Consider the following 6,581-nt stretch of genomic DNA (forward strand, 5'->3'; position numbering starts at 1 on the left):
ACACAAACACACACATACACGCACTCTCCGCCTGCATGAATGCATAGGTTACGATTATCATCGAAACCAAAAATGGGAAAAGAGCGAGGGAAAAAACTTAAGTGATATACTTAATATATTAGTTCAGTAATGCTAGCAAAAAAAGTCATAAATTGTATAAAGAAAGTATCACACATCAGATCGATCATCTGTTTGGGAGAATGGGATTTTATTTTCAGAACCATTTCAAAAGTTTGAGAGGATTAGTAAAGGCTATTTACAATAATACCACTATATAACACTAATAACAGCAACATTTTAGCCTACGCCTTGCGGGAAGAAATTTGAGTATTCACTTTTTAAATGCAGATCACCAAATAGAGCCGTATACATTGTACGCGAATCAGAAATCACAAGTAGATGTTTCCGCATGAATGCAAGATTAATCGATATATGTTTACAAACAATGTTAACAATGACCATTAACACACATATATAATAATACATTTTTCATTTGGTCGAAAATGTGAAACCACATCCTACAAATGTATTCACATGTCATGTGCCCCCCTCACCATGTTCTTTACATTGAGACGAATAGTTAATCCGCTGTTTTTTCAACTCAGTATCTATATACTGTATCATTGGTGGATAACAACGCTGGAGCGTACACGTCTCAGTGAAACTGAAATGAAAGGTCTAACACATTCGAGGTGGAAGGGATAGGGGTAGGTGGGCGGGGAAAAACTTACTTAAATGCTTGTGATTGGCTGGCAAGGGCGGTAAAGACGTCCCACCAAGCATGGAACTGAAACAGTCCTGAAAGAGGAAAGGGTAGGTGACTCCGAATTGCCCTGTAAGAAAAGATAGAGCAATATACATTTAAAAAAGTCAGAGTAAATATTTACTGTTGTGTATACTGTATTTTGTAACGTGTACGCCAACATTGGTTGGTGAAATGTCGTTAAAGGATTTCTTTTTCATTAAAGGGAAGTACTCCTACCATTCATAGGTGCCATTTGTAATAAAAACGTTTGTTATGCAGAACTTGGCTCTCCGCCAAACGTTAGGAACAAATTAATGCTTTCGGAAGATATCGTGGCTTTAATTTAACAATGTCACTTCATGATGTCAAACTCACCGAATCACACTATATTTGTATTCTTAATTTGTTTTTGACAAACGAACGTTGTTTTAATTGAAAACTGAATTGTAAACATATAGGACTTGTTATTCTAACTTACCTAAGCTGCTCACAAAAGTTATTATCAATGAGCCATAGAGTGAAGGCCGCGACGTATATAATCAACGGATAACTCAGAAGAAACTTGGAGTGTGTCATACGTCTAGTAAGAAATAAACAATTATATTGGGTTATAGGAGTACAGGAGGGGAGGGGGGGGGTGATGCGGAGTGCGGGGCAATGGTTCAGTAGAGGATGCTTGCTTTGCTTTAAGGTCGGAGGAGGACTGTTACGGGTGCACCCCTCCCCCCTCCCTTCAACCTCACACAAGTATTCATTCGCAAAACCTTGCGTTTAGGGCTACTTAGATAGACCTTATACTCTAAATATGCCCCAGAAAGCACCATTTGACTTCTGCATTTTTTTTTCTGCGGAGAACCCCAACACCCCCATAATAAAACCAAGGCAGCACCCTAAATAAAATACTTCATTCGCATTTGGCCCTCCCCTAACGACTCTAGTCACTATACCTAAATCAGTCAGGGGAACTTTGGAGTTTATTTACAATTTATAACTTTGTCTACTAATCCCTTGTCTACTAATCCCCTTACATCTATCTCTTTGTGTTCACCATGCTCATTAACCTGTCTGTATTCTGTGCGTGTTTTTGTCCCTTTTGTTAGTGTTACTTGTGATTTAGCCTTTGAAGAAGATCCTGCTAGGATCGAAAAGTCAGGCCAACTTACTTTACACATTCTCCTACACAGGCGCTCTAGTGGATAAGCAGTTTGCTAACAGTTTTATTTTATTTTGATTACAATTAATAACTGTAATCTAAATATGGCTCAGAATGAACCATTTGACGATAAAAGATAAAAGTCGATAAAAGAATGAATTTAATTTTTTTGGGGACCCCCAACAAAGGAGGTGGCTTCAATGACCCCAGTGAATCCCACACCTTTAATAATTCCCACCCCTATATTAATCCTCCAATGAATGACCATTGGATTCGTCAGCATTATACGGAAGCAAATGCAGCGCACTTTTACAGGTCAATTAGACAGGTCGAAGCACCTAACCATTATATCGTATTTCTGCATATATCAGTACGATAGGCACCACAGCATAGAATGATGTACGAATATACATGTTCAGTATTGTTCTAAGAGTGTAAAGAAAAACATAAGTAATGTGATTACCGTGCGCAGTAGAATGTTCTCCCAGCCAGGGGCGCAGCGAAGGTTTTTTTGTTGGGGGGGTGTGGAGAATTTGATTTGCCGACGGATCTGGAAGTGGTGACTGAAATGGGGGAGGGGTCTAAGGGGAGGGGGTGTCCCCCTCCCCTTTGGAAAATTTTTAATTTTGAAACGTCCTTAGATGCAATCTGGTGCATATTTTAAGTCAAATTTGATTTGCCGACGGATCTGGAAGTGGTGACTGAAATGGGGGAGGGGTCTTAGGGTACGGGGTCTACCCCTTCCCTTTGGAAAATTTTTAGTTTTGAAACGTCCTTAGATGCAATCTAGTGCATATTTTAAGTCAAATTTGATTTGCCGACGGATCTGGAAGTGGTGACTGAAATGGGGGAGGGGTCTAAGGGTACGGGGTCTACCCCTCCCCTTTGGAAAACTTTTAGTTTTGAAACGTCCTTAGATGCAATCTGGTGCATATTTTAAGTCAAATTTGGTACGGAAGAAGCTCCCGTTCTCCTTTTCTCTATTCAGCTTTCCTTCTTTCTTCCCCTTCCGCTCTCTTCACCTTTTCTCCTTTTGCCGACAGACCCAAAATTTGCCGACAGCGACCAAATTATTGGGGGGTGTGACACCCCCCACACCCTCCCGCTCGCTACGCCCCTGCTCCCAGCTATGCAGAATGTTACTGAACCAAATGCCGCCTGTAACAAGGAAGAGCAAAATAAGGAAATGATCGCAACTCGGTATACAATATTCGAATAAATATGTAGGCATACCGTACATATTAGAGATGATATTGGCATATGCACTATAGGTAGCATACTATACTAATTTCATTGTATTGAGGTGGAACCTTTCACCAGAAAATCGTACCCCTCCCCCACCCCACCCGTGTTAAACCGTGTGTAAATTTGTAAACGTTTCTGGGAAGGATATTCCATGGGAATTTACTGACTTAGGACATTACAAGAATAGCCTAGTTAGGGTTTGGGGGTGGGGTCAGGAACCGTCAGACGGTGGTCAGACTATTGTTCTCCGTTTGGGGAATATCATAGGTTAAATGTTATTTGTGTGTGTAGGGGGGGGGGGGGTCATAGCGCCAGTAAACAACATATGTAACAACATTTAAAACATGCCGGTATCTCCGAAACAGTATCACCTTTTACGTAACTGTGTTCTTGGTCACACCGCTGATAGACGATTGTTTGCTTCTAACTTGTCTAACTTATGAATAATGCTCTCCGTTTTTATAGTGATTATATCCATTCCTGCTCTCTGCAATGTCAATACTGACATTGCGTTAACGACGCTAGACCTTTTAGCACAGACTAACAAAGACGAAAGCTAGAGATTCCAACTTCAAGGATGTCCATTTTGAAATGATATTTTTTCTATATTGATTCGATAATACATCTTTCGCTTCCGTATTTGACCCCCCCCCCCCCCAAAAAAAGTACATTATGTATGTATTTCTTGTCAAAGACGAAAGCGAATATACCACAAACCTGATGAAATTATCTGGCACGAGATATTTTATTAATCAAATTGCCCACTCACTAATAGCCGTTCATCTGACGTAACAAAATTAAGAGAGGTGTGGGGGGGGGGGGGGATTTTAACAAATTGCAATTATTATTTAAATAATGCACGATGGCTCCAGTAAACTTGCCAGAAGTTGTCAAGTCAGCCCCAACTTATCTCATTCAATAGGTTTCTGATATTTTGCCAACATTAGCATTAATGTAGTCAGAACAATTACAAGTGTCGTCAAGTAAGCTCACCTGGTGAAACGCCGGTTGTTGTAGTATCAAGTATGAAATTGACATGCGCTTTAGAGAACTATCAACACCGCGAGCGGATGGTTTGAGGATTATGCGGTGAATTGCATTCATAGCTGTAAAGGACAAGCACAGATGTTTTCCTCTGTCATATATATGGAGATCAACTCACTAAGACAACAAACACGTGGATACAACTAATTACAAAGATATTCAGAGCGAGATCATTTTAATAGTTAATCTTTCACCTTTGGTCTGTGGCTCAACTTTGAAATGACAGTAAACAACAGACATTCGTTCTAGTGTAACTGTGTACATGCAAAATATATATACTAAGTTTGTATTGCTATATACCGGCAGGGAATGAATTGATGGAGAGGTGGGGGGGGGGGTCAATGGTAACCAGGTGAGGCACCAGCAATTTAAGCAGGGGCACAATACTCGTTTTATGAATCTTTTGGAGTTTGGTACACATGATAGTGGCTCAGATGGGGAGAGGGGAAGTAATCTGCAAGGTAGGGTGGGGGGGGGGGGACACGATCCTCTTTGCCCCGGCCCAAGCAGCTGATCTGATGCTAACATATGATCATGTGTGATGAGTACGTTAATATCACAACACCAACACGATGACCTTGTGATAAGTACGTCAATATCACATCACCAACACGATGACCGTGTGATGAGTACGTTAATATCACAACACCAACACGGTGACCGTGTGATGAGTACGTCAATTTCACAACACCAACGCGATGACCGTGTGATGAGTACGTTAATGTCATAACACCAACTCGATGACCGTGTGATTAGTACGTTAATATCACAACACCAACACGATGACCGTGCGATAAGTACGTCAATATCACAACACCATCACGATGACCTTGTGATGAGTACGTCAATATCACAACACCAACACGATGACCGTGCGATAAGTACGTCAATATCTCCACACCATCACGATGACCTTGTGATGAGTACGTCAACATCACAACACCAACACGATGGCCGTGTGATGAGTACGTCAATACCACAACACCAGCACGATGACCTTGTGCTGAGTACGTCAATACCACAACACCAGCACGATAACCTTGTGATGAGTACGTTAATATCACAACACCAACACGATGACCGTGTGATGAGTACGTTAATATCACAACACCAACACGATGACCGTCTGATGAGTACTACATTGTGAGATGTTTTTCAGGTTCCTGTCATATTTCTGTTTTTAATTGTATTTTACAGTGTTTGTTATGACGTCAAATTTCTTTTGGCTTAGGTTATCTAACAACACACAAATGTCATAGCCTGGAGTTCCATGGTAAGTGCCGACTAACAAGGCATCAGTACATAAGTTAGTAGATTCGTTGGCCTATCCGTCAACACTAATTCGTGATGGTTGCGTGTAAAAGAAAGGTGAGATCTATATTTTGTATAACGCATACGGCAATTAATGAGGCCCTCATGAGACTGACGTTTCTAAATAATTAAATATATTTCCTTATTTTCCGCCAGTAACGAAACAAAATGCATTGTTTAACTTAATACAATATATAGAGGCTTCAGTTTATATCTCTTATGAAATTAATATCGTATGCACTGCAAAATAAACAATTCCCCACTTATATAAAATGTAAAATCTATACAAAAGTAACTGAAAGTGAAAGCCTAATTAAATCTTAATTGTTAATGAAATAAGGTAAACAAAGAAACGATATAACTTAGCTATATCAATACAAATTCGATTCAAGTCTAATTTGGAAATAAACATAAATATAATAAACTAAACTTCATGGTGAAAGTTCTCACGCGGTGTACCATTGAAAGTTCGTCTATCATCTATAAGAGAAGACGAAAATAAATATAACAAAAGAAGAGAAAATAACTGGCGGTTTAACATTAACTTACATTTGTTTACATAACTGAATACAATGCGCTGGAAAGGTTACTATGGGTAACATCTTGCTTTGTCATGTAAATGAAATCACTATACGATAGCGATTTGCGTGACAAGAACTCCCTCAAACAGTTAACTCAAATCTGATGGACGATTGGAATATGTCCCAGTGTAACAAATGTCATGACAACGGTGCTCGTTCAGTGACTTTACAGGTGACGTCATAGTGCCGCAAAGGAGACAAACAATTTTACCTTCCATTTCTTTTATTTTCGTATTTCAGGGTGAAGGTATGCACTACCCTTACTGACAATAACACTTCAGGAGCTTCAGTATTAACTGATGCTAATGCCCTAAAGCAACTTTACTATATTAGGAGAAAATGAATACGGCTGTCCACATTCACAAATACAACTGACTGGCCACATTAACATATATAACTGTCTAAGAATAACGTTATTTTGTACGGACAAGAGAATGATCGGGACGGAGCGAGTTCGGCAAGGGAGGGAGCTCAGGGTGGGTGAGTGACCAGTGAATTGCAG

This window comes from Apostichopus japonicus, chromosome 1, assembly GCF_037975245.1.
Source record: "Apostichopus japonicus isolate 1M-3 chromosome 1, ASM3797524v1, whole genome shotgun sequence".
Classification (NCBI taxonomy): Eukaryota; Metazoa; Echinodermata; class Holothuroidea; order Aspidochirotida; family Stichopodidae; genus Apostichopus; species Apostichopus japonicus.